Genomic DNA, 26,196 nt, shown 5'->3' with positions numbered 1-26,196 from the left:
ATAGGCATATACTCACCTCTCCTCACTGTGTCTGGCTTCACTGCTCCGTGTATCCCCTTTGATGTCACGTTCATGGGCTTTCTTTAAGGAGTATTATTTGGATGCTATATATTATTTGGGAATTCTATGGTGGTATTATATAGGCTGTACAATATATAGCAGTGTTGTTTTGGCATTAGGTGGTCATATTATATGGTCTGTATATAGTCTGCTATTGTTTAAGCACTATATGGTGGCATTATATGGGCTGTATATGGCTTTAGTGTTTTCTAACCAAATGGCTGTATTATATGGCTGTATATGGCAGTATTGTTTTGGCAGTATATGGTGGTATTATATAGACTGTATATGACAATATTATTTGGGCACCACATGGCTATATATGGCAGTATTGTTTGGCCACTACAAAGCATACTGTATGGTCTGTATATTGTAGGATTTCTTGGATACTATATATTGGTAATTATAGAAGCTGAATATAGCAGTATTGTTTTGGCAGTATATGGGGGTATTCTATAGTAGTATGATTTTGACCATATATGGTAATATTATATGGGCTGTATATGGCAGTATTGTTTTGGCAGTATATGGTAGTATTATTAGGGCTGTATATGGCAGTATTGTTTTGGTACTATATGGTGGTATTTTATAGAGTGTATATTACAGTATTATTTGGGTACTATATGATGGTATTATGGAGCTCTTTTGGTTCTGAACCTTGTCTACAAAAAACAATTGTATAGCTAGATAATAGCAGTTATTGAAGTCTCTGGTTTCATAATCCTATTTGAGTGGCAGCTTCTTCTAATCTGTTTTTTCTCAGCTGTTCTGGCTCTAATTTAAAGGAAGGAGCGTTTACTACGTAGCTGAATATTTTCGTCAAGCTTAGTTCCACTATAAAGGGACCTAGTTTCGGTCAAGCTGAAGCGTAAGTTACTTGTCACCGACTTGTGGAGCAGGTTCCACCACATTCCTGTGTCTTCAGGTCTCTAGGGATACACCCAAACATGGCTTTGTACTATTAACCACGTCCTGATCCTACACCACTGTGACAGAGGCAATGACATTGCTCATCTACCTGGGTGTAGATTAGATTACACTGGATCCTCTGTTAGATTGTATTACATCTTGAGCTTTCTGTAGTATTTACCAAGAGAGAGAACAGTCAGGTCTATAATTGTGTTAACAGAATAGACAAGGCGGGACAGGCAGCTACTTTTAACCATAGCGTCTATTTATAAGTCATTCGCTTCAACTTACATTAGGTTCACCTTAGGTTGATCAATTGAGATAAATTCAATTACTGATATTATTATACTCTACTGCCTAAAGATGACCATATAGGATCATTATATGGATATTCAGACCATTGACTTATGTGACATATCTGTAAGACCAGCCTTAACCCCTTAGTGACCAAGCCTGTTTGCGCCTTAATGACCAGACCAAATTTTGGAAATCTGACGTGTCATTTTGACATAGCATAACTCCGTAAAGGTTCTGCATATCCAAGTGATTCTGATATTGTTTTTTCGCCACATGTTGTACTTTATTTAGGTGGTGAAAATAGTCCGATAGAATTTGTGTATATTTATTAAAAGCGCCAAAATTGGGAAAATTTTGAAAACAATTTCATTTTTTCACATTTTCAACTGCGATATCTCAAATATGTGCAAACATACTGTACTAATTCTTGATAAGATATATATTTCCATCTGTTTACTTTATTCTGGGCGCACATTAGAAAAAGTTCAGGTTTTTTTTTAACCATTTAAGAGACGTGCAAATTTAACATTGATTTTCAGCATTTTGAGGAACACTTTATTTTCCGGCACCAAGCCAAGATTACAAAGGCTCATAGGTGTCAGAATGATAGATACCCCCACAAATGACCCTATTTTAAAAACTACACCCCTTAATGTATTCACTGAGGGGGGTCGTGAGTATTTTTACCTCACAGATTTTTTTCAGGAATTAATGCAATTTAGAGGAGAAAAAATAAAATTTCATGTTTTTGCAAATATGCCATTTAAAAGATGGGATTTTTTTTCTATAATGCACATGAAAATGCGTATTTGCACCCAAAATGGATACCCCCGTTTGTCCTGTGTTCAGAAACATACCCATTGTTGCCCTAATCTTCTGTCCATATGCACAACGGGGCCCAAACCGAAAAGAGCAGACGGTGACTTTCACAACAGTCATTTTGCTTGAAGGCGATTTCAGCCCCATTGCCCAATTGTAGAGCCCTTGATGTACCAAAACGATATAGAACCCCCACAAATGACCCCATTTTGAAAACTAGACCCCTTAACGAATTCCTCTAGAGGTGTACTGTGTATTTTTACCCCAACGGTTTTTGAATGAATCTAAGCAAAGCAGAAGGAAAAAATTACGATTTTCATTTTTTTGGCAATCATGTCACTTTTAAAACTGTTTTTTTTGTACAGCACACATAGGGATGAAGACTTTCACCCCAAAATGGATACCCCTGTTTGTCCCGTGTTCAGAAACATACCCATTGTGGCCCTAAAATTATGTCCGTATTCACAACGGGGCCCAAAACGAAAGGAGCAACCGGTGGCTTTTAGAACAGACATTTTGCGTGAAGGCGTTTTAGGCCCCATTGCCCACTTGTAGAACCCTTGAGCGGCCAAAACGACAGAGAACCCCCACAAATGACCCCATTTTGAAAACTAGACCACTTAACGCATACACCTAGGGGTGTACTGTATATTTTAACCCCACGGTTTTTGAATGAATCTGAGCAAAGCAGATGGAAAAAATTATGATTTTAATTTTTTTGGCAGTTGTGTCATTTTAAAAACATTTTTTTTTGTCCAGCGTAGATAAGAATGAAAAAGTTCACCCCAAAATGGATACCCCCTTTTGTCCCGTTTTCAGAGACATACCCATTGTGGCCTTAATATTATGTGTGTATGCACAACGGGGCTCAAAAGAAAGGCGCATCAAATTTCAACTGTCTTAAATTTTACGTAATCGCCATTATCTATTGGATAACGGTGATCACGTGACTGGGGACCGCTCACTGCGGCCCTCGGTCACTGCTCCAGGCTCTTGGCTACATTTAGTAGCCAGGAGCAAGGAGACTTTGAATTTCCAGGGCCCTCAACAGCTTTTGCGCTTGCGTCCGCCATTTTGCTAATGGGCACATGCGCCAAAGTTGGGGAAAGGTCTGTGGATCGGGGGACATCGCCGGAGGCCTTAGGTAAGTAATTTCACCTCTGCTCACGAATCTGATCTGTGATTGGAGGTGAAATTTTCACTTTTTTTACTTTTACGTGATCGCCGTTTTCAATTGGAAAACGGCGATCACGTCACCAGGAACCGCGTTTTGCGGGCACTGGTGAAATCTCCAGGCTCTCGGCTACATTTGGTATCCAGGAGCAGGGAGATTTTAAATTACCCTGGCAATCTGCGCCTTTTGCACATGCGTCCGCCATCTTGGTGGCGTGCGCGTGCGCAGAAGCCGTTGGGAAGTCCACGGATAAATGCGGTGCCTTAGGTACGTTATTTCATCTCCCGTCACGGATATGATCCGTGAGGGGAGATGAAACTTAAACTTTTTTTTCTTTTTTTTAAACTTTTTTAAAACTTTTTTTTACTTTACATGATCGCTGCTATCCATTGGATAGCAGCGATCATGTGACCGGGAACTGCATACAGCCGCTCCCGGTGACATCCCTCTGCTCTCGGCTACACATGGGAGCCGGGAGCAGAAGGATTTTTAAATTTCCCGGGCCGCGCGCGCCTTCTGAGCGTGCGCCCGACGTATGACATCTGGCGCGCATGCGCAGAAGGCGCCGACGGGACCTGGAGGCTGGGACACTGCAGGTCATCGGGGCGAAGGCGGGTGAGTACTTTCAGCTGCCCCGATGGATCCGATCCACCGGGGCAGCTGAATCTTTCACTTTTTTTAACTTTTTACTAACTTTTATATGATCGCCGGCATTCGGTAAATGCCGGCGATCATGTGACCGGGGGAGGGGACCCGCGGGCCGGAATGGCAGCTCCAGGTTGCTGGCCACCTCCGGGAGCCGGCAGCATGGAGCTGCCACGTCCTCAGCTTGCAGGGCCTTGATCCCTGCAGGAAACATATTTCTACGTCCTCAGGGAATAAGGCCCAGCAAGTGAGGACGTAAAAAGACTATGGGCTGGTCGTTAAGAGGTTAAGGGGGTTGTACCAAGATTAAACGTTATTCCCTATTCACAGCATAAGGGTGCCTACCCACTAGCGTTTTTTTCACTGCGAAATTCGCAGCGTTTTTTTTTTCTGCAGGGGTCTATGGGACTTGAAATGTTAAAATCGCGCAAAATCGCGATTTTGCGCGATCGCGATTTTAGCTTTACATGTCCCATAGCCCAAAGACCCCTGCAGAAAAAAAACCCCCTGCGAATTTCGCAGTAAAAAAAACGCTAGTGGGTAGGCACCCTTAGGGCGCCTACCCACTTGCGTTGCCGATTTTCGTGCGTGAAGGCGCGTTTTTTGCGCGTTTTTCGCGGCGTTTTTTGCAGCCCTCCATTGACAATCATGGGTGCATTAAGAGAAAAATAAGGAGACATATGCAACTGACAGTTCCTATGTGAAAAAACCCCACGAAACGGAAAAAAAACACATTCTATACTAATTGCTCTTGAGAAAAAACGCAAAACATCACAGGAAAAAAAATCGCAAGTGGGTAGGCACCCTAAGGGATAATTTTCACTTTGATGAGTGCTTGACTGCTGGTCTTATTGAAAAGAATGGAGTAGCAGTGCTTATGTACATACGATCATTCGTCCCCTATACATTCTAAATCAGCCTGTGTGAAGCCAAGTTAAACGACCACCAATCTTGTTGATCAACAGCACTCATGCTCAACCACCGCTGCATTCATGCAGGAACCTATGGAAACTCCGTTCTGCAGATTGGTTGGGGTTCTAGCGATCAGACTCCCATGGTTTTGCCAAAGCGGTTTTACCACATCCACTCATAAGACGATCTTGGATCTTTGTGGAGAGGTAAGGCAGTGCTGGGGTCCTGGGTTCTAATCTGACCAAGGACAACATCTTCATGGAGCTTGTATGTTCTCCCCATTTTTGCATGGGTTTCCTCCAGGTAGTTCAGTTTACTCCCACACTCCAAAAATATGCAAGTAGGTAAGTTTAAAAAACAAATTGTGAGCTCCAATGGCAACAGAACCCATAATATCAGGTGATGTAAAGTGCTGTGTAATATGTATGCGCTATAAATAAAGGTGATAATTACCTTTAGAATAATGATCAGAGAGGTAGAAGTTGTGTGAATTAACTTTCAGTCAACAGTTACCTCATATGTGAGGCTTTGAATGTGTCAACGTGGGGGTCCAGCATACGCCCACTTCAAAATGCCAATGTGGAGGATAAAAAAAGCCCACAACAGCAGTCACATGATCCCTAAAGTAACCTCAGATCCATCAAACTAAGCTTCTTGACCTACCAAATGAGATTTCAATAAAATCACTTCTGTAGTTTACATCACAAGGCAAAAACAATGCCACATTCGTACAGTATGAATATTATTTCAAAGGCTTTTCTAGTTTTACATTGGAAAAACTGTCATCAGTGTATAATGAAAAGTTCTTCAACTTTCTAATACACTTTAGGTTTCCATTCATCACTATTTTCAAGATATCAGTTTGCTGTCGGTGCATTGGAACATTCTTGTTCACATCCAGAGGCTGCTAAGCGGTAAATAACTAATCCTGTTCTCAGGTGAGACGTGAATACAATTGTATCCTGTATAACAGAGGTACTCAACAGGCGGACTGGGGTCCGAATGCAGACCTCGGCTGCCAACTGTTCAGGCCCATGCTGTCTAGACCAGGAGAAGGAGGAACTGCAAGTTCCCCATCCCCCTCTACTAACTACTTGCAGTGCGATAATACTGGATGGACCTGGCGCTGTAGAGTAGCTTCGCTCTTTCCTCGGCTCTGGAGTTTCAATGATCTTGAAAACAGGAGGCAGGGTGCGATTATTGCTAAAACAACCACCCGACTGAACAAACTGCCAACATTTTAGAATAAAATTACATGTACAAATAAAGGATTTTAATCTGTATTTACTCCACGAGTTGTTTGCTCAGCTGGGCGTGTGTTCATGAGATGGTTATCTGGCCAGCAGGATTCTATTGTATTCTCCCAGCATAAGTAAACAGTATACTCATTATGTAGGCAAAGCAAACATAATGAGTACATTGATAAGAATTTCTTCTGAACTGCAATGTGTTTTATTTAGGCTAAAAACCAGCAACCAATGACAAGTGAATGAATAGTGCATGACAGCCTGCGTTTAAACGTAACGATTATCGCTCACTTTCAGACATTTGAATGAATGTTAAGCAACAATTGTTGCATGTTAAAGGGCCTTAAGTTGTGGCTCATAGCAGGGAGCAGCAAGGAGCTCATCTACATGTATGTGGGGGTGAAAGGAGAGGAGAGAGAATTTTGCATGGGACTGCATATTGGATGGGGCAGAAGACAGGATAAGAGATGTTATTTACGTGGGGCTCTATATTAGATCTTCTGAAAGGAGGGGGAAAGATGTTTTACATGGAGCTGTATGTTGTAGGGGCATGTTGAGGTGCTGTAAGAAGGACTGCATGATGGAGGAAATGAAGGGATGAAGAGAGTGGTTTATACATGGATGATGAAAGAGATAGTGGATGCGGGCACTATAACCAAAGGGGCCACAGGGGGTCACTATAACTAATAGGGGCCACAAAGGGGCACTATTTACTATTGGGGAGTTACTGAGAGAGGTACTGCAGGTAGCAGCAAAATGGAAAGAGTGTGCAGAGATGGGTTTTAGCTGGTCGTGGCGGTCTGGGCCTAGATAGAGAAGAAAAACTAAATTAAGATGTCATCATTTAGAAAAGACATCACCTGTGATCATTGAAGTTAACTACACTGTGATCACTATCACTGTTTAGAACCCGTATCCTGGCTCATAAGCCTTCAAAAACATGTATGTTCCCCAAAATGGTCTAAATGAAAAGATCAACTCATTCTACAAGAAGCAAGTTCACACACAGCAGCATTGATGGGAAAATAAAAAGCTATGACTCTTAGAATAAAAGTAGTAAGAAAAAAACCTAAAACATATTTGGTATCGCTGTAATTGTACCGGTATTTGTACAAAGTTAGAATTATGTGCCGTGTTTTAACCTTTATAACCGCGGTTAGCTCACAGCAGATCCAGGTAAGTGGACCTTTACAAAAATTTGGTTAAGAACCCTTGCTGTTTAAGCAATGGGTTGTAAGGCTGGGTTCACATTTGTGCTGGAACCACTATTTGGAGGTTCTGTCGCAGATCCCGCACAAAATACTGGAAGAAATAGCACTACAGGCAGTGTTTTTTCTTCTGGTAAAATACCAGGCAGCTGAGTTGAAACTGAATGGACTCCATTATAGTCAATAGGGTCCATTCGGAGTTGTTCAATTCCGTCATAAAACGGACTCGTTTGGCCAGAGGATTCCCCTTTCCTGCTCCCCAAACGGAACAGGAAAATTGAATCCCCACTGCAGATATGAAGGCAGCCTTAAGGTCCTTTTACACGCAACGATTATCGTTTGAATGGCTAAACAACTGAACAAATAAACGTTTTTTTTCCTTAAACTACTGAACATTTAAAAGTACAGATTATCGCTGGAAATCCTTCATTAACTAAAGTAAACACTACATACTGTTGTTTGCTCAGGTGTGTGTGTGTTTATACCTGGAATTTCTAGCCAGCAGGATTTTAATTAGTGTGAAGAAAAACCATTGTCTTTTCCTGACATGCGTAAACAAGAAGTCATTGTGTTTGACAAGTTAAACAAACACTCCTCCCCTCCAGCAGCTCAAAAGAGTGAACTGCTGCCATTTAAATTGAAGGAATAGTGAGCAAACTGATGACTATTTTTATGCAGGCTGAAACGATAAGTGACAAGTGAATGAATAGTGCACGATGGGCGCGCGTTTACGTGTAACGATTATTGCTCACTTTCGGCCGTTTGAACGAAGTTTGAGCGATGACTGTTGGATGTAAATCATAGAATCCTAGAATGGTAGACTTGGAAGGGACCTCCAGGGTCATCGGGTCAACTAAATGGGCCTTTAGTTAAAAACTGCAGTGGCAGCTGCTCCACACATCCCTCTGATAGTTTGTAACAATGTATCAGTCTGCAGTACAGGCTGTTTAGCTTGCATAGTACTGTCTAGACTGGATACAACTATATCTACTTCTCATCTCAAAGCAGGACAGCCTATGTACAGGGTTACTGCCTCTGAATGGAAACAAGAGTGTTCTCATTCACTGACTGCAAACTAATTGAAACATAAAGTATTTCAGAATGTTGAAGAACTTTTCATTATTCAGTGCTATTTATCTAAAACCGGAAACCCCTTTAAGTTAGCCAAGTGAAAGCAGACATAGTATCTAGTAATAATCCATCATGTCTGTATTGGATCCGAAGCAGACAATGCATTGTACGAGTGGTTATATAATCCAACCTCTCATGTACGTTTACAGTAAATTCCTCTGTGTCTATTCTGTTACCAGGTGAAATTACCATTTCCTGATTTTCTGCAGTCTCAGAATACCTGTCCCATCCCCGGTGACACGGACCACACCTTCCTAACACAGCATACTAGCAGGCTGGCATTCCTCAAATAGCAGAGATAGCTAGAGATAATGATGTAAGAACCGGATAAAAAGTTTCCTGGCACAGAAGAATCACACGTCATTTCTGGCAGTTTTTTAATCTTTTTTGTCTGTCTGCTGTCATATGTGCAGGACGCTACACATTACATGTCCCAATGTTGTCCGACAATGAGGCAAGAAAAGGACATGCAGCCATCTTTCAAACTCAGACTAGAAATCAGATATAACTTTCATTGGAAAATCGCTGGTGTGAATACGCCCTAAGGGCCTACTTACACGGCCGTAGGTGTTTTTACGTGCGCCCACCGGTGCTGTAAAAACATGTGAACGAGTGCACAAATCTATCGTTTGTGTGCCCGTTCAGACGGCACGGACCCGGCGCATATACGCCGAGGCCACAATGCCGTTGGGTGGTGGGAGACAGTTTAGCTCTGCTAAGCTGTCCTCCCCCTCGCTGGTCTCTGCCTCTCTCCTTCCTCAGGCTGTTTGCAATGGGAGGGGCTGGGACAGGGACGTAGCTAAGCTCCGCCTCCTCCCAGCCTCTTGTCCTACAGCCAGCAATAAGATGGGGTGAAGCTTAGCTAGTTCCAAGACTATCTTTCCTGCCTGCCTTAAAAGTGCCTGTCATTATTGGCCAGCTGGGCGCTTTTACGCTGCGGGAATACGCCTGTGTGATCTGATGCATTGGAATCCAAAATGGCGACCGCTATACGCTCGTGTGAATAAGCGCTAAGACTAATTTCAGACAGATGTATTTTAGCTCCATATTTGACCGTAATATGGAGCTATTGTAAATTTATGTATCTATTCGCATAGCTGTATTTTTTACAGCCACTTCTTAAAAACGCAGTATGACCTATTTTTTGGGGGGGGGGTTGCATCCATATTTGTATTCTTCGCTATTGGGTAAATACGGATCAGTATTTCCACAGTAGAAAATAAAATATATGGAGGCAAATATTGATCAAATAGTGATGAAATACAGCTGTAATATCATCTGCAACACGTCCATTATACGCATCTGTATTACAGACGTGGCACAATACGCTCCTCTGAAACCAACCTAAGGCCCCCCGGTCACGTCCACGGGGGAGGAGGGGGAGCTGCTCTCAGTTCTTTGCAGTGAGCCTATCTGACAGATAGGCTCACCGCGGAGAATCGTGGCAAATCGCGTCATGCCGCGATTTAGATCCTGCGAGTGAAGAATCGCTATGATTTTCTACTCATGGACGCGGCAGCTGTGCTTTCCATAGCCATGCTATGGAAAGTGTTCACTGCGTTACCCGTGGTCAGATTATTGCTGCGGGTAACGCAATGAACAAACGCCCGTGGACCGGCAGCCTTAGTGAGAAAAACAGGATCAGGAGAGATAACCGCTAGAGATAATCCACATTGTAAGGGCTTGAACAGACAAGCGCGTGCATAAATGCGCTCGCCACTATGGAGCGTATTAACTTATGAACAAATCAAAAACATTTTTTAGCGCTTAAATTTTACGATATTGTGTGCGAGTAAAAAAAAAAAAGAAGAAAGATAGGTCCTGTCTATATTTTCTCGCACATATAAAAACTATGTGCAAGAAAGATAGGCCAGTGCCCATCTTTTCTTATGTATAGTAAAATCGCACACGAATCCCGCTAGTCAAAGCGAAACCATTGAAATGAAGGATTTTTGTTGCGTCACATTTGCGGAAGTGATTTTCACTGCTGTAAAACATGAGGAATCATGCCCCTGTGTGTAAGTCCGGAGGGACAGGTGTGTTTCTGCATAGCCACAGTTATTAACCAACTACTACACACTTTTGCGTGACTCAGAAGAAACGCCAGGATAATTGCTGGGATATATATAAATAAGAATAACATGTTCTGTATGATGAAGTTACAGCATGGCAGCCTATAATTAACATCATCCATTTGGCATATGGCTAAAGATTTCATAACCATAAGGAGGAATCTGTGTCAGCTTTACTATAGTTTCTGTATTTCATGACCGTGTTCTGTGTCAGTTTACATCAACCCTGGAGCCTTAATACAGGACCAATAGTAGTCTATGGGGCTATACTCTGTAAGCTCATCAGCAGCGCACCCCCACCTCATAGCGGCCGCAAGGTCCTGGTAGATTGCCATTGCACTTCTGCAGTGCATGTGAACCTATTAGACTCGGTCAGTGTATTCACCCCATGTTTTAGCATGTTCAACCCCTCCTGTTTGGCACAAATGCCAGAAATAAACAGAAAGCTGCTCAAGCTGAGACCTTATAGTCTTTGTTTGACAAATTAAAGTCTATGGTTTCGTCTGAATACAGTTTGCGGGCCTTCAGTCATAACCATGGGATGTAATCTAAAATGTGGCATGAATGCACCATAACGCTGAAAGGTATAATAAACTGCAGTACATTAGTATTGCTATAATGAGACTAAAAAATATATAACTGATAATTCCATTGAGATGTATAGAAAAAGCTAATCATTTCATTTTCAACACCTCTTTTCCCGGCCATGATGTGTACAGCTGGGAAAAGATAGGCCCTGCCCTATTTTTCCCACATGTAGTTAAACTACGTGAGGGGAAGATCAGGCAGTACCTGTCTTCCCGTGGTAAGTTTCAAATACGTATGTTCTGGCACTGATATTTGAACGGCTGGCGAAGAGGAAGGGATTCCCCTCAATCAGGCGCAACTGTGCTCCGTGCCGCTGAGCGTAGTTGCGCCTATGGCAGTAGGAAGTAACCTTAAAATAGAACATGCTGCGTTCTTTTTTGAAATCCCTCTTCAACTTCCCAATCTTTCTAAAAATGATTTGGAGTTCCCAGTGATTAATGGATAAAGTGTCTGATCCTACTACTACTCAGGATAGGCCATCAATAGTTAATCGGCTAGGGTCCGTCACTCTAAACCCCAACCGATCAGCTGAGCGGCGCCTGCTGTCAGCGCCACAAATACACAGAGGTTGGAGCGGAAGCCTCCTCACCGACCTCTGTGTAGTGGCCGGCTCGGCTCCCATTGAAGACCACAATTGTATTCATTATCTAAACCTATAACTTGGACGTTTATGGTTACTGCTTAGGATTGTCATGTTATAACCTCCAAAATGCACTGCAGGAGACCCTTTGTTTTCATATTGCTTTATAAAACCTATTGTTTTGATTGGCTTAAAAACTTTTAATAAGTTTGAAAAAAGTTTTTTTTTATCCAAACTGTGCATTCCTGCTTCCTGGACCACTCACTTGATTAACTGCATTTCTGGATTATAGAGAGTTAGCGGAGGTCTGCCTAGGCCTACATACCTCCCTGGTAAAGTAAGTGATCGACTTCTCATTCATCACACCCACTGTATGGTCCACAGGATAGTCCTGAGCGCTGTCTGCCTTTTTTGTTTTCTGTTCTTCATACCTGCAGACCCCTGACTGCTGGATCAGGCGGATCTGACTGGTGCTCTCCCCTCTGGATGTCCGTGCTGTATAGGGATCCTCCTTCACCCACTGAGGTGCATATACAAGGCTCGCCAGGCTGCAAGGTGTCGTGGTGCACCCCATTTCTAAGTGGTGAACCCACCACACTAGGCAAATCTGTTTCTATATACTATAATTGCTGCATTTGGACATGCCAACTGAAACAATAAAAAGTCCAGGTGCAGCCTGGTAATTAGCGATGACCGGCAAGACATTATAGTGCTCTACGGAAACTCTTACATGAGTCACCTCCAATTATTGGTGTACCTGATTGCAGTCAAATTAGCATCATGGACATTCCTGCCCTCCTTTTATGTAATAAGAATGCAACATCTGTAAAAGCACTATGAAATTGCACTTTCTACAAACCTATCAAAAATTTTGAGAGCTGGGGGTCCAGATGGTGAGACCTAAGGTGACCAGACGTCCCGATTTAGGCGGCCTTCCGCTGGGACCCCAGTGCGACAGGCATTTGTCCCGCTTTCAGGAAGTCTGAAAGGAACAGCAAAACAATCCCTAACCCTAACCCTCCAGGACAGCCAAAAATTTCTACACACACTGCTGCTAGGACCTTACATAAGTCAGCCTATCGGGAGCTTGGGGCTTGACAGGAGCATTCCTGCATCCAAGCCCTGTCACAACCCTAGCTTCCGGTGGCGTCAAGGTACAATAATACCGGCATTTGTATAGAAAAAAAAGCCAAAAAATGCACGTGTGATTTAAACAACACAAATTAAAAACCAATACAAAAAGTTGGAATCTGCTAAAAAAACACTTGCTATCTTAAGGTAGGATTTTCTGGCTTTTTTTTTTTGTGAAAAACGACAGGAAAGTCACATGCAGTTTTTGTATGACGCTTGCATATTTTTTATAGGTGGCATGTTTTTGATCACACATATGTTTTTTTTCTGGTGTATTTTTGAGTTCCTATAGAAGAGCCTTTAGAAAAACACTAGACTCAGGACATGCTGCAATTTTGAAAAACCTATATGGACCTGAAAAAACACAGCAAAAGTTAGAAAAAAACACCAATGAAAAAATAATAACACGATGTTTGTAAGGCGTTTCATATTTCCTACAGTTAACATCTGGACATGTTTTTTTTTGCAAAAAACGCAAATGTGGTCTTTTTGGGAAAAAAGGCATACGTATGGCATCAGCCTAGGGCCACTTTCACATGGCTGAGAAAATTGTGAGATGCACACATTTTGCACGAATATGAACTCCATTCTTTTAAATGGGGTCATATACATGAGTGATGTTTTCCTGCATTGGGGTGTAGGAAAAAATTGTGGCATCTACTGTCTTTTGGCATTCCCTCAGAATGCATCACTCATTGTTTTTAATAGGGCCGGCAAAAGCATCACATGGCGTGAGAGGTGCACGCATGTGTGATGCGATGCTAGGTTTTCCATTGAAAACAATGGGAAACAGTTGCCCATCCTTTGCTACTTCCCTGAAGTAATGCGAGTTGTTTTTCTATACAAAATGCCTTGCATCTGCCAGGAAATCAAACATTGCTGAGTGCGATAGGAGGCGGCATTTCAGGCCTGATGTCGCACTCGCCCGTGTGTAAAGAGCTTTAGGTCGCTTTTAAGTGAGCGTATTTTTACTCTGTATTTGGACCATAATACAGAGCCAATGTAAATTTATGTATCTATTTACATGGCCAAATTCTTCATGGCCATGTTTAAAAGAACCATTAGTATTGCCTACTTCAAATAAAGGGGTGAAATCTGCAACGAATCTGCACCAAAATCCACATTATTTGATGCAGATGGTCCGCTGTGGATTTTCTGCAAGGTGTGAACATACTCTAAAGTGCAACGTTTATTGGCTGAAATTCAATAGTGAACAATCATTGTAGCCAACTGATGACAGATAGTCATTGCGTAGAAAATAGTTGGCCACAAGAGACAACTTCATTTGATAGACGAAGGATATTTTATTCTCAAGAAAGACCTACTGCTTACAAATGATCTTTCTTTGCCAGAACGTTCCCAGTAAGATCTATTGTCCATCATCCGGTGTCATTGAACATGTATGGACAGTTTTAGCAACTGTGACGACCAATATAGGCGAAAATATGCATTGTTGCATCTACAAAACGATTGCAGATGCACCAAATGATTCAACAGCTGCTCAACCCTCCACGTTCTTCTATCCAATGTGTATGGCCACCTTTACTCATTTGTAGTTTTCCCTCACTTTGCAGGTTTTGCTTTGTTCTCTAGATAGTCTCATACTGACACCTGCTGGTCACTTTTCATATTGCTGTAATTCTTACCAGTACTGTACAAGAGCAGACACGAAGAACTGCTCCCAGCAGCATGCAGAAGGAAGATGCCATATGGGGGAGGTAACAGGTGCAAAATACCAATGAACACCCACTCACACACCCATGGTGTATTGGAGGGGTGGTTGCTTAGTATTATACTAGCACACTGATAAAGTTTGTATAGGATGCTATTGCCACAAGTGTTTATGTAGTGCACCATATAGGTTTTTAGCAACATTAGTTTCACTCATACTAAGATATATGGTGGGCTTCCCCACACATCAAAGAATCCACACTAAGCAAAGACCTCCTAGGTTCCCACGCATCTTAGGGCCCAACTGCTTCTGCAAAGAAATATGCAATATTCGTTCATATTTTGGCCAAAAATGCAAAGCTCACAACCCAACGTCAGGGATCCTCATGTCTTGCGATTCCCTATACTAACATTACAAACAATTCACTGAAACAAATAAAATCCACACAAAAATCCCTGAAAATGGCCGTACTAGCTGATACAAGGTTACAAGATCAGGAACAAAGACCAGTTCGCTGCAGAATGCAGAAGGAAAATGCATGTGTGAGTGCTTGTTTATCAGTATTTGCACTAATTACCTCCCCCATATGGCATTTTTCTTCTGCATGCTGCTAGGAACTGGTCTTTGTACCTGCCCTCGTACCCGTATATCAGTAAGTAAAGCTGTGCTAGTGTAGGGATGTTGGGTTGTGAGCTTTGTGTATTTTGGCTAAACCTTGTAATGCTTACCATACCAAATACTTTATATCTGGTGTTTATTGTGAAATTTTATTACGCGGCATTAATTCTGAGTGCCTAATTATGAACGACCACCGACACTTTTACCACTGCCACTTGAAGTTCATGCTGGTAAAGGGAAGCATCAGCTTTCACAAATAATTTAGCATTAGAGATGAGCGAGCACCAAAATGCTCGGGTGCTCGTTACTCGGGACGAACTTTTCGCGATGCTCGAGGGTTCGTTTCGAGTAACGAACCCCATTGAAGTCAATGGGCGACCCGAGCATTTTTGTATATCGCCGATGCTCGCTAAGGTTTTCATTTGTGAAAATCTGGGCAATTCAAGAAAGTGATGGGAACAACACAGAAACGGATAGGGCAGGCGAGGGGCTACATGTTGGGCTGCATCTCAAGTTCGCAGGTCCCACTATTAAGCCACAATAGCGGCAAGAGTGGGCCCCCCCTCCCAACAACTTTTACTTCTGAAAAGCCCTCATTAGCAATGCATACCTTAGCTAAGCACCACACTACCTCCAACAAAGCACAATCACTGCCTGCATGACACTCCGCTGCCACTTCTCCTGGGTTACATGCTGCCCAACCCCCCCCCCCCACGACCCAGTGTCCACAGCGCACACCAAACTGTCCTTGCCCAGCCTTCAGCTGCCCTCATGCCACGCCACCCTCATGTCTATTTATAAGTGCGTCTGCCATGAGAAGGAACCGCAGGCACACACTGCAGAGGGTTGGCACGGCTAGGCAGCGACCCTCTTTAAAAGGGGCGGGGCAATAGCCCACAATGCTGTACAGAAGCAATGAGAAATCCAATCCTGTGCCACCTCCATCAGGAGCTGCACACGTGGGCATAGCAATGGGGAACCTATGTGCCACACACTATTCATTCTGTCAAGGTGTCTGCATGCCCCAGTCAGACCGCGGTTTTTTATAAATAGTCACAGGCAGGTACAACTCCGCAATGGGAATTCCGTGTGCACCCACAGCATGGGTGGCTCCCTGGAACCCACCGGCTGTACATTAATGTATCCCATTGCAGTGCCCATCACAGCTGAGGTAACGTCCGATTAAATGCAGGTGGGCTTCGGCCCACACTGCATGCCCCAGTCAGACTGGGGTTCTTTAGAAGTAGACACATGCAGTTACAACTCCCTGTGGACCGACAGCATGGGTGGGTGCCAGGAAGCCAGCGGTGGTACATAAATATATCCCATTGCAGTGCCCAACACAGCTGAGGTAATGTCGTGCTTAATGCAGGTGGGCTTCGGCCCACACTGCATGCCCCAGTCAGACTGGGGTTCTTTAGAAGTAGACACATGCAGTTACAACTCCCTGTGGACCCATGGCATGGGTGGCTCCCTGGAACCCACCGGCGGTACATAAATATATCCCATTGCATTGCCCATCACAGCTGAGGTAATGTCATGCTTAATGCAGGTGGGCTTCGGCCCACACTGCATGCCCCAGTCAGACTGGGGTTCTTTAGAAGTGGACACATGCAGTTACAACTCCCTGTGGACCGACAGCATGGGTGGGTGCCAGGAAGCCACCGGCGGTACATAAATATATCCCATTGCAGTGCCCAACACAGCTGATGTAACGTCAGCTGTAATGCAGGTGGGCTAAAAATTCATTTGATTACACTGTAGGCGAGGGCCCCCAAAAATTGGTGTACCAACAGTACTAATGTACCTGAGAAAAATTGCCCATGCCCAACCAAGAGGGCAGGTGAAATCCATTAATCGCTTTGGTTAATGTGGCTTAATTGGTAACTAGGCCTGGAGGCAGCCCAGTTAAAATAAAAATTGGTTGAGGTGAAAGTTTCAACGCTTTAATAAGCATTGAAACTTATAAAAATTGTTTAGAAAAATTATATGACTGAGCCTTGAGGGCCTAAGAAAAATTGCCCGTTCGGCGTGATTATGTGAGGTTTCAGGAGGAGGAGCAGGAGGAGGAGGAATATTATACACAGATTGATGAAGCAAAAAGGTCCCCGTTTTTGATGGTGATAGAGAACGATGCTTCCATCCGCGGGTGCAGCCTACGTATTGCTTAGGTATCGCTGCTGTCCGCTGGTGCAGAAGAGAAGTCTGGGGAAATCCAGGCTTTGTTCATCTTGATGAGTGTAAGCCTGTCGGCACTGTCGGTTGACAGGTGGGTACGCTTATCCGTGATGATTCCCCCAGCCACACTAAACACACTCTCTGACAAGACGCTAGCCGCAGGACAAGCAAGCACCTCCAGGGCATACAGCGCGAGTTCAGGCCACGTGTCCAGTTTCGACACCCAGTAGTTGTAGGGGGCAGAGGCGTCACCGAGGACGGTCGTGCGATCGGCTACGTACTCCCTCACCATCCTTTTACAGTGCTCCCGCAAACTCAGCCTCGACTGGGGACCGGTGACACAGTCTTGCTGGGGAGCCAGAAAGCTGGCAAAGGCCTTGGAGAATGGTCCCCTGCCTGCGCTGTACATGCTGCCTGATCTCTGCGCCTGCCCTGCTACCTGGCCCGCGGAAATGCGCCTTCGGCCACTAGCGCTGTCGGATGGGAAGTTTACCATCAGTTTGTCCACCAGCGCCCTGTGGTATAGCATCATTCTGGAACCCCTTTCCTCTTCGGGAATGAGAGTGGAAAGGTTCTCCTTATACCGTGGGTCGAGCAGTGTGTACACCCAGTAATCCGTAGTGGCCAGAATGCGTGTAACGCGAGGGTCATGAGAAAGGCATCCTAACATGAAGTCAGCCATGTGTGCCAGGGTACCTGCACGCAACACATGGCTGTCCTCACTCGGAAGATCACTTTCAGGATCCTCCTCCTCCTCCTCCTCCTCCTCCTCCTCCTCCTCCTCCTCCTCCTCTGGCCATACACGCTGAAAGGATAACAGGCAAGCAGCATGTGTACCCTCAGCAGTGGGCCAAGCTGTCTCTTCCCTCTCCTCCTCATGCTCCTCCCCCTCCTCCTCCTCTGGCCATACACGCTGAAAGGATGACAGGCAAGCAGCATGTGTACCCTCAGCAGTGGGCCAAGCTGTCTCTTCCCCCTACTCCTCATCCCCCTCCTCCTCCTCAACGCGCTGAGATATAGACATGAGGGTGCTCTGACTATCCAGCGACATACTGTCTTCCCCCGCCTCCGTTTCCGAGTGCAAAGTGTCTGCCTTTATGCTTTGCAGGGAACTTCTCAAGAGGCATAGCAGAGGAATGGTGACGCTAATGATTGCAGCATCCCCGCTCAGCATCTGGGTAGACTCCTCAAAGTTTCCAAGGACCTGGCAGATGGCTGCCAACCAGGCCCACTCTTCTGTAAAGAATTGAGGAGGCTGACTCCCACTACGCCGCCCATGTTGGAGTTGGTATTCCGCAATAGCTCTACGCTGCTCATAGAGCCTGGCCAACATGTGGAGCGTAGAGTTCCACTGTGTCGGCACGTCGCACAGCAATCGGTGCACTGGCAGATGAAACCGATGTTGCAGGGTCCGCAGGGTGGCAGCATCCGTCTTGGAGTTGCGGAAATGTGCGCTGACCCGGCGCACCTTTCCGAGCAGGTATGACAAGTGTGGGTAGCTTTGCAGAAAGCGCTGAACCACCAAATTAAAGACATGGGCCAGGCATGGCACGTGCGTGAGGCTGCCGAGCTGCAGAGCCGCCACCAGGTTACGGCCGTTGTCACACACGACCATGCCCGGTTGGAGGCTCAGCGGCGCAAGCCAGCGGTCGGTCTGCTCTGTCAGACCCTGCAGCAGTTCGTGGGCCGTCTGACTCTTCTCTCCTAAGCTGAGTAGGTTCAGCACGGCCTGCTGACGCTTGCCCACCGCTGTGCTGCCATGCCACGCGACACCGACTGCTGGCGACGTGCTGCTGCTGACACATCTTGATTGCGAGACAGAGGTTGCGTAGGAGGAGAAGGAGGGTGGTTTAGTGGAGGAAGCATACACCGCCACAGATACCACCACCGAGCTGGGGCACGCAATTCGGGGGGTGGGTAGGACGTGAGCGGTCCCAGGCTCTGACTCTGTCCCAGCCTGCACTAAATTCACCCAATGTGCCGTCAGGGAGATATAGTGGCCCTGCCCTCCTGTGCTTGTCCACGTGTCCGTTGTTAAGTGGACCTTGGCAGTAACCGCGTTGGTGAGGGCGCGTACAATGTTGCGGGAGATGTGGTCGTGCAGGGCTGGGACGGCACATCGGGAAAAGTAGTGGCGACTGGGAACCGAGTAGCGTGGGGCCGCCGCCGCCATCATGCTTTTGAAAGCCTCCGTTTCCACAAGCCTATACGGCAGCATCTCCAGGCTGATCAATTTGGCAATGTGCACGTTTAACGCTTGAGCGTGCGGGTGCGTGGCGGCGTACTTGCGCTCGCGCTCAAACAGTGGCGCTAGCGACGTCTGGATGCTGCGCTGACAGACATTGCTGGATGGGGCCGAGGACCGCGGAGGTGAGGGTGTGGGTGCAGGCCAGGAGACGGTAGTGCCTGTGTCCTCAGAGGGGGGTTGGATCTCAGTGGCAGGTTGGGGCACAGGGGGAGAGGCAGTGGTGCAAACCGGAGGCGGTGAACGGCCTTCGTCCCACCTTGTGTGGTGCTTGGCCATCATATGCCTGCGCATGCTGGTGGTGGTGCCTCCCCAGCTGATCTTGGCGCGACAAAGGTTGCACACCACTGTTCGTCGGTCTGTGAAAAACTGCCACACCGTAGAGCACCTTGACCTCTGCAGGGTGGCATGGCGCGAGGGGGCGCTTTGGGAAACAGTTGGTGGATTATTCGGTCTGGCCCTGCCTCTACCCCTGGCCACCGCACTGCCTCTTCCAACCTGCCCTGCTGCTGCCCTTGCCTCCCCCTCTGAAGACCTGTCCTCAGTAGGCGTAGCAAACCAGGTGGGGTCAGTCACCTCATCGTCCTGCTGCTCTTCCTCCGAATCATCTGTGCGCTCCCCTCTCGGACTTACTGCCCTTACTACTACCTCACTGATAGACAACTGTGTCTCACCGTCATCGTCCTCCTCACCCACTGAAAGCTCTTGAGACAGTTGCCGGAAGTCCCCAGCCTCATCCCCCGGACCCCGGGAACTTTCCAAAGGTTGGGCATCGGTCACGACAAACTCCTCCGGTGGGAGAGGAACCATTGCTGGCCATTCTGGGCAGGGGCCCGGGAACAGTTCCTGGGAGTCTGCCTGCTCCTCAGAATGTGTCATTGTAATGGAGTGAGGAGGCTGGGAGGAAGGAGGAGCAGCAGCCAGAGGATTCAGAGTTGCAGCAGTGGACGGCGCAGAACTCTGGGTTGTCGATAGATTGCTGGATGCACTTTCTGCCATCCACGACAGGACCTGCTCACACTGCTCATTTTCTAATAAAGGTCTACCTCGTGGACCCATTAATTGTGAGATGAATGTGGGGACGCCAGAAACGTGCCTCTCTCCTAATCCCGCAGCAGTCGGCTGCGATACACCTGGATCAGGAGCTCGGCCTGTGCCCACACCCTGACTTGGGCCTCCGCGTCCTCGGCCCTGTCCACGTCCTCTAGGCCTACCCCTACCCCTCAGCATGGTGTATTACCAGTAGTGCAGAAACAGAACGCTGTAATTAAATGTGCCGCTTATTGGCCTGTGGTTGGAGGCTGACTTCGCTTACGGAACGCCAGGAAATAATTTTGCGCAAGCCTGCTGTAACACTTAGCTGGCTGCGTATGAATTTGGAGGACTACTACACCCAGCAGAGACCCAGAACACTGAGGACAGTCACAGGCAGCCCAAATAGGTTTTTTTCCCCAAATGTTTTTGCAAAGGCCCACTGCCTATATTCAATCAATATGTCTTCTGTCCCTGCCTAAGCGCTTCTGGCCCTGGAGTATGTCAAAGAACTGCAGAGTGTTGCACTGTGGACTGCAATACAGCGGTGATTTAACAGCCCAGACAGAGCCAGGAAATAATTTTGCGCAAGCCTGCTGTAACACTTAGCTGGCTGCGTATGAATTTGGAGAACTACTACACCCAGCAGAGACCCAGAACACTGAGGACACTCACAGGCAGTCCAAATAGATTTTTTTCCCCAAATGTTTTTGCAAAGGCCCACTGCCTATATTCAATCAATATGTCTTCTGTTCCTGCCTAAGCGCTTCTGGCCCTGGAGTATTACTGCAGGGCGCAATGCTCTGCACGGCCGATATACCAAAAAAAAAAAGTGCAACACTGCAAAAAGCAGCCTCCACAGTACTGCACACGGTTAGATGTGGCCCTAAGAAGGACCGTTGGGGTTCTTGAAGCCTAAAATACTCCTAACACTCTCCCTATAGCAGCTCCACCAAGATAGCACTTTCCCTAAAGTATGTCAGAACGCATCTGTGGCGAGCCGCGGGAGGGGCCGATTTTTATACTCGGGTGACACCTGATCTCGCCAGCCACTCACTGCAGGGGGGTGGTATAGGGCTTGAACGTCGCAGGGGGAAGTTGTAATGCCTTCCCTGTCTTTCTATTGGCCAGAAAAGCGCGCTAACGTCTCAGAGATGAAAGTGAAAGTAACCCGAACATCGCGTGGTACTCGTTACGAGTAACGAGAATCCCGAACACGCTAATACTCGAACGAGTATCAAGCTCGGACGAGTACGTTCGCTCATCTCTATTTAGCATACATTCACATGTTGGGATGTGGAGCAAGTGACTAAAAAATTTTCAGCTGGTACACTGGTCTTATACATCGGCCCCAATATGGTACTTTACTGATATAACAAGGTGTCCTGCTGGGTATTAGTGTATCTTGATGCCACTGGAAGCTAAGGGTTTGACAGGAGGAACACCCCTCTCACACTTCTAGCTCCCAATTGGCTCAAGGCACAAAGGTCCTAGCAGCACAGTGGGGATAGATTGTCCCAGCGCTGTAGCCTTAGCCTGAGGGTGACAATAGTTCTTCGGCTTACACTACCTGTAAATGCTGGCATGTTACCGCTGTAAGATGGCAGCATTTACATGTTAGAATGCAAGCCTAAGAAGTATAGTAACCTTGAGGCTAAGGCTGCAGCGCTGGGACAATATATGCAGACGATGCAGCCTCTGTGCTCCGTCCCGCCCAGCATTTGTCCCATGTGGTCTACGCGCCCGGCCGCTCACCTCTCTGCTTTCACTGTCGCCTCCCTCGCGGCCAGCAGACGTGATCTCCGTTCTGCCGGACGCGTTACAGCTGTGTCACGCTGGCCGCTCACCTCTCAGACTTTTCTGTGCCTCCCTCCCGGCCAGTCACTTTGGCTACAGGGCCGAGCGTTTCTGCTGTCACAAGGGGGTTCGGGTTTCTGGCCCCCTCCCGCCGCCGCCAGTTAAGTCACTTGGTTCAGGGGGTTCGTGGCTGCAGCGCTGGCGCCTTAAATTACCTTACAGGAACTGCCGTCCCACAGCCTGTCCAGCCAATCAGGTACAGGGGGCATCACCCCACTGTCAATATTGGCTCCACCAGGAATACCTGGTGGCGTCAAGATACACTAATACCATCCTGCTGTTGGGGTTCCCAATAATCAATTGTAATCTTTGAAGGAAGCAAGCAGCAAGTGTTCAATTCTCCTGCAGCACCTCCACAGGAGAAGCAAAGCATTACACATTTGTTAGTGAAATCAATGGACTGTCATGGCCAAGTCCTCCAGAGTGAGGCCCTTAGTTCTGGGTAATAACTGAGGGCACTGAATGAAGCACCTTAATGTAATCATTCAAAATTCTCTAGGGTATTTGAAAATGTGTTTTGTAAATCAACCTAGCCCTTTAATATGAGCATGGACATTAGATTCCTGTTGATGGAAGAGTGAACATCCAAATAGTTTTTTGTTCTTTAGGTTTAGCTTCAAATGTAACACAGCTTAGGGCTTATACACACGATGCAATTTATTATCACAATTAACCCAAAATTGCAGCTAAGCACAGCGTTTTTCATAGCATTTTCCATGATTTAGTCATAATTATGACAAAAAAATAAGCAGAACAATTTCGCTGAACCCTTAGAAATCACAGAAAGCGGGCACAAACATAGTGATATACTAATACAAATCAAAGTACTATACTTGCACACAAACATATACAGGGTGTCAGGCCACATACTATGTATAGTGCACCAAGTACAGTACTGAACAGCTGCCCTCCTCAATATCAGGAAGGTGTGTGAGTGGTTGTTCATCAGTACCTTGCACCTATGTGATTGCTCCTCCATATATCAGCTTGGTTGTTTGCATGTTGAGGGATGGGATGTTTTTACCAGCCCTCTTTTATTAATATATCAGTATATATATAGCCGCTTTCTGTGATTTTTTTTTGTGTGTATTTGTTTCTTTTTTCTGTGATTTTTGGTTTATGTTAGAGAAGGGACTGACAAGTAAACGAGGACCCTTGACGTGGGTTATGAGCTGGTGTATTTTGGCCAAAATATTTACAAATCCCTCTTATGTATTGGTATTTATCAGTAACATGCGGTGCAATTTTAAACACGGGGGGCCCAGGGTGCCAGTGTGGTTTACGTATGACGTGCAGGGCAGCCCACTTGATTGTAATATGGTATCATTAATAGGTTGTAAACCTGCATGGTGCACTACATGTACTACCGATTTTCCCCAAAAGTAAGCCCTACCCTGCTTTTTGGGGGAAGCTTGAATTATAAGCCCTCCCCTGAAAATAAACCCTATATAAGATAAATGAAAAAAAAATCAGCAATACTCACCTGGCCCGCGGCGTCTGAGTCCCTTGTGATGGATCCCAGCGCTGCGGCAAGCTGCCATGTCCTTCACGATGAGATATCCTCTTCTTTCTGGTGACGGGGCTTTGAATACTTTGCCTCCAGCAAAGCGAGTGCTGTGACTGGATTGAGTGCCAGCCAATCGGAGCCGGTGCTCGATTATTCACAGTCATTCAGTGAATGACATCACTGAATGGCTGTGATTGGCTCATCGAGCGCCAACACTGAATGGCTGGTGCTCGAACCAATCACAGTGCTCGCTTTTCTGAAGGTGGGGTATTCAAAGCCCCGTCACCAGAAAGAAGATATCTCAGTGCAGAGGACACTGCAGACGCCGCCGGAGACCAGCAGCGCAAGTCATCAGGACATCACGGACCAGGTGAGTATAAGCCTATCCCCCGAAAATAAGACACTGTGCCTCTTTTGTGGCAAAAATTTATATAAGACAGTGTCTTATTTTTGGGGAAACAGTATGTTGCCTGACACTTTGTATATGCTTTATTTGTGTGCAAGCGTAGTACTGAGCAACCCCCACCCTCAATATAAGGAAGGTGTGAGTGGTTGTTCATTAGTACCTTGCAATGAACCCTTAGAATTCAAATTATTGTCTCAAATGACCTTCTGTTATCATTCAGACATGGGCTATTCTGATCAGTCCTTCTTATATCTTCCCAGGTATAATAACAGATTACTGCGCTCCGTAGACTTGTTTTATCATGCAGCCTTCTTACCAATCTAACCCACTGTGACGCGCTATGTTCTATAGAAAATTATAGTCTTAGGTTTCCCTCTAATCACATAGTACGTTGTATGTGCAGGCTGGAGTCAGTCAGAAAAGCTGCCTGGCACCGTAGGACTACAAACCCGTCCAAACCATCTGCTGAGAAATAGAAAGCAGGCAGGTGGTAGCTAAGAATACCGAAAATTAAAGAGCGTTTTCACCTGGAATAGAAAGAATGTATATATTTACTCACATTTACTAAGTTTTCAAGTTTCTTTAAAAAAAATGTCAGCTTTTTTTTAGTTACAGCTTTGTCCTTCCCTCATTCTGTGTTCTCCAGAATGAAAACAGGACATGACAGCCATTACAGCTCTTCACGGGCTCCTATCAGTCAAACCTATTCATCCAGAAGGCTGGTTTCACACAAGTGTAATGCAGCCACATTTATGTATCTAACGGTGGTTTCAGACTGGCTCATGCGCAAATAAGCTCGCCGTTACAGAGCATATTAGCGCATTAACCAGTGATTTTTTTCTTTGACTATTCAAACTCCGCACTATTGCGTGCAGGTTTGATTAAAAAAAAGAAGCAGGAAGAGAGGTCCTGCCCTATCCTTCTTGCATGTAGAAAAAGTCCTAACCTTTCTCTTGCGTAGTATTATTTACTCTTTCCAATCCACTGTCTGACGGTCTAAAGACATTCTAATTGAAGGCTGTACAGCTCCGTTGTCAGAAGACATCCGGCAGGGTATTCCTACTGTAGATTACTGGCCGCTCTGTTGTTGGGGGGCCTCTCCAGCATGTCCCATACCGCAGTACTGGCTCTAGCCAGCAGATGGCGCCATTGTATAATGGCAGATGGAGAAAGCCCCCTAGGAAACCCTGAATCCAAAATTAGATTGCAAAGGGTTAATGCGCGAGAATCCTGGTAGTGATAATAATACCATTGAAATCAATGGTTTCTTTTCATCCCATTTTGTGTTTGTGATTTTCACAGAAGCAAGCAAGGATAAAATCACGGTCACCTGTTTAAGTCCTAATACGAGTGTCTCGGCACAAACATGGGTCTAGTGATCCGAACTCAGAACATCACAGGGATCTACGATGCTTAGAGTTTATGTTAGGAGACCCACAGTCAGGCCGGGATGGGTGCATAACTGCGGTCCTGATTGGTGAAATAGGCCAAAAGAGAGGAACTTCCCGGGCTCTCAGAGCAGAGGACTTTTCTTGTGGATTATCTGGGTTAATTAAAGGTTCAGTGATGGCTGTCTGCACAGCAGAATCCACGTACTTTTAGGGTATGTTCCTACGTGATGAATCTGCAGCAATATGCACCAAAATCCACAACATCAGGTGCAAACCTCATTCCAATATTCGCATCTTTCCAATGCGGTGTTTGGTCTAGATTCATGTGCAAATTTAGCCCTGTCAATGGGCAAAGTCCACATACGGAATTCCAACGCAGAAACAAAAAAGAAGTGACGTCACTTCTTTTTAGTTTCCATGTTGTTGCCGCCACATCGGAAATTCTGAGCGCGGATCCTCACTAAAAAGACATGGATTTAGACGCTTTTTTTGATGTGTAATTCATATGGAATTTCCA

Source organism: Eleutherodactylus coqui, chromosome 10 (assembly GCF_035609145.1).
Source record: "Eleutherodactylus coqui strain aEleCoq1 chromosome 10, aEleCoq1.hap1, whole genome shotgun sequence".
NCBI lineage: Eukaryota > Metazoa > Chordata > Amphibia > Anura > Eleutherodactylidae > Eleutherodactylus > Eleutherodactylus coqui.
Note: the sequence above shows the minus strand (reverse complement) of the source record.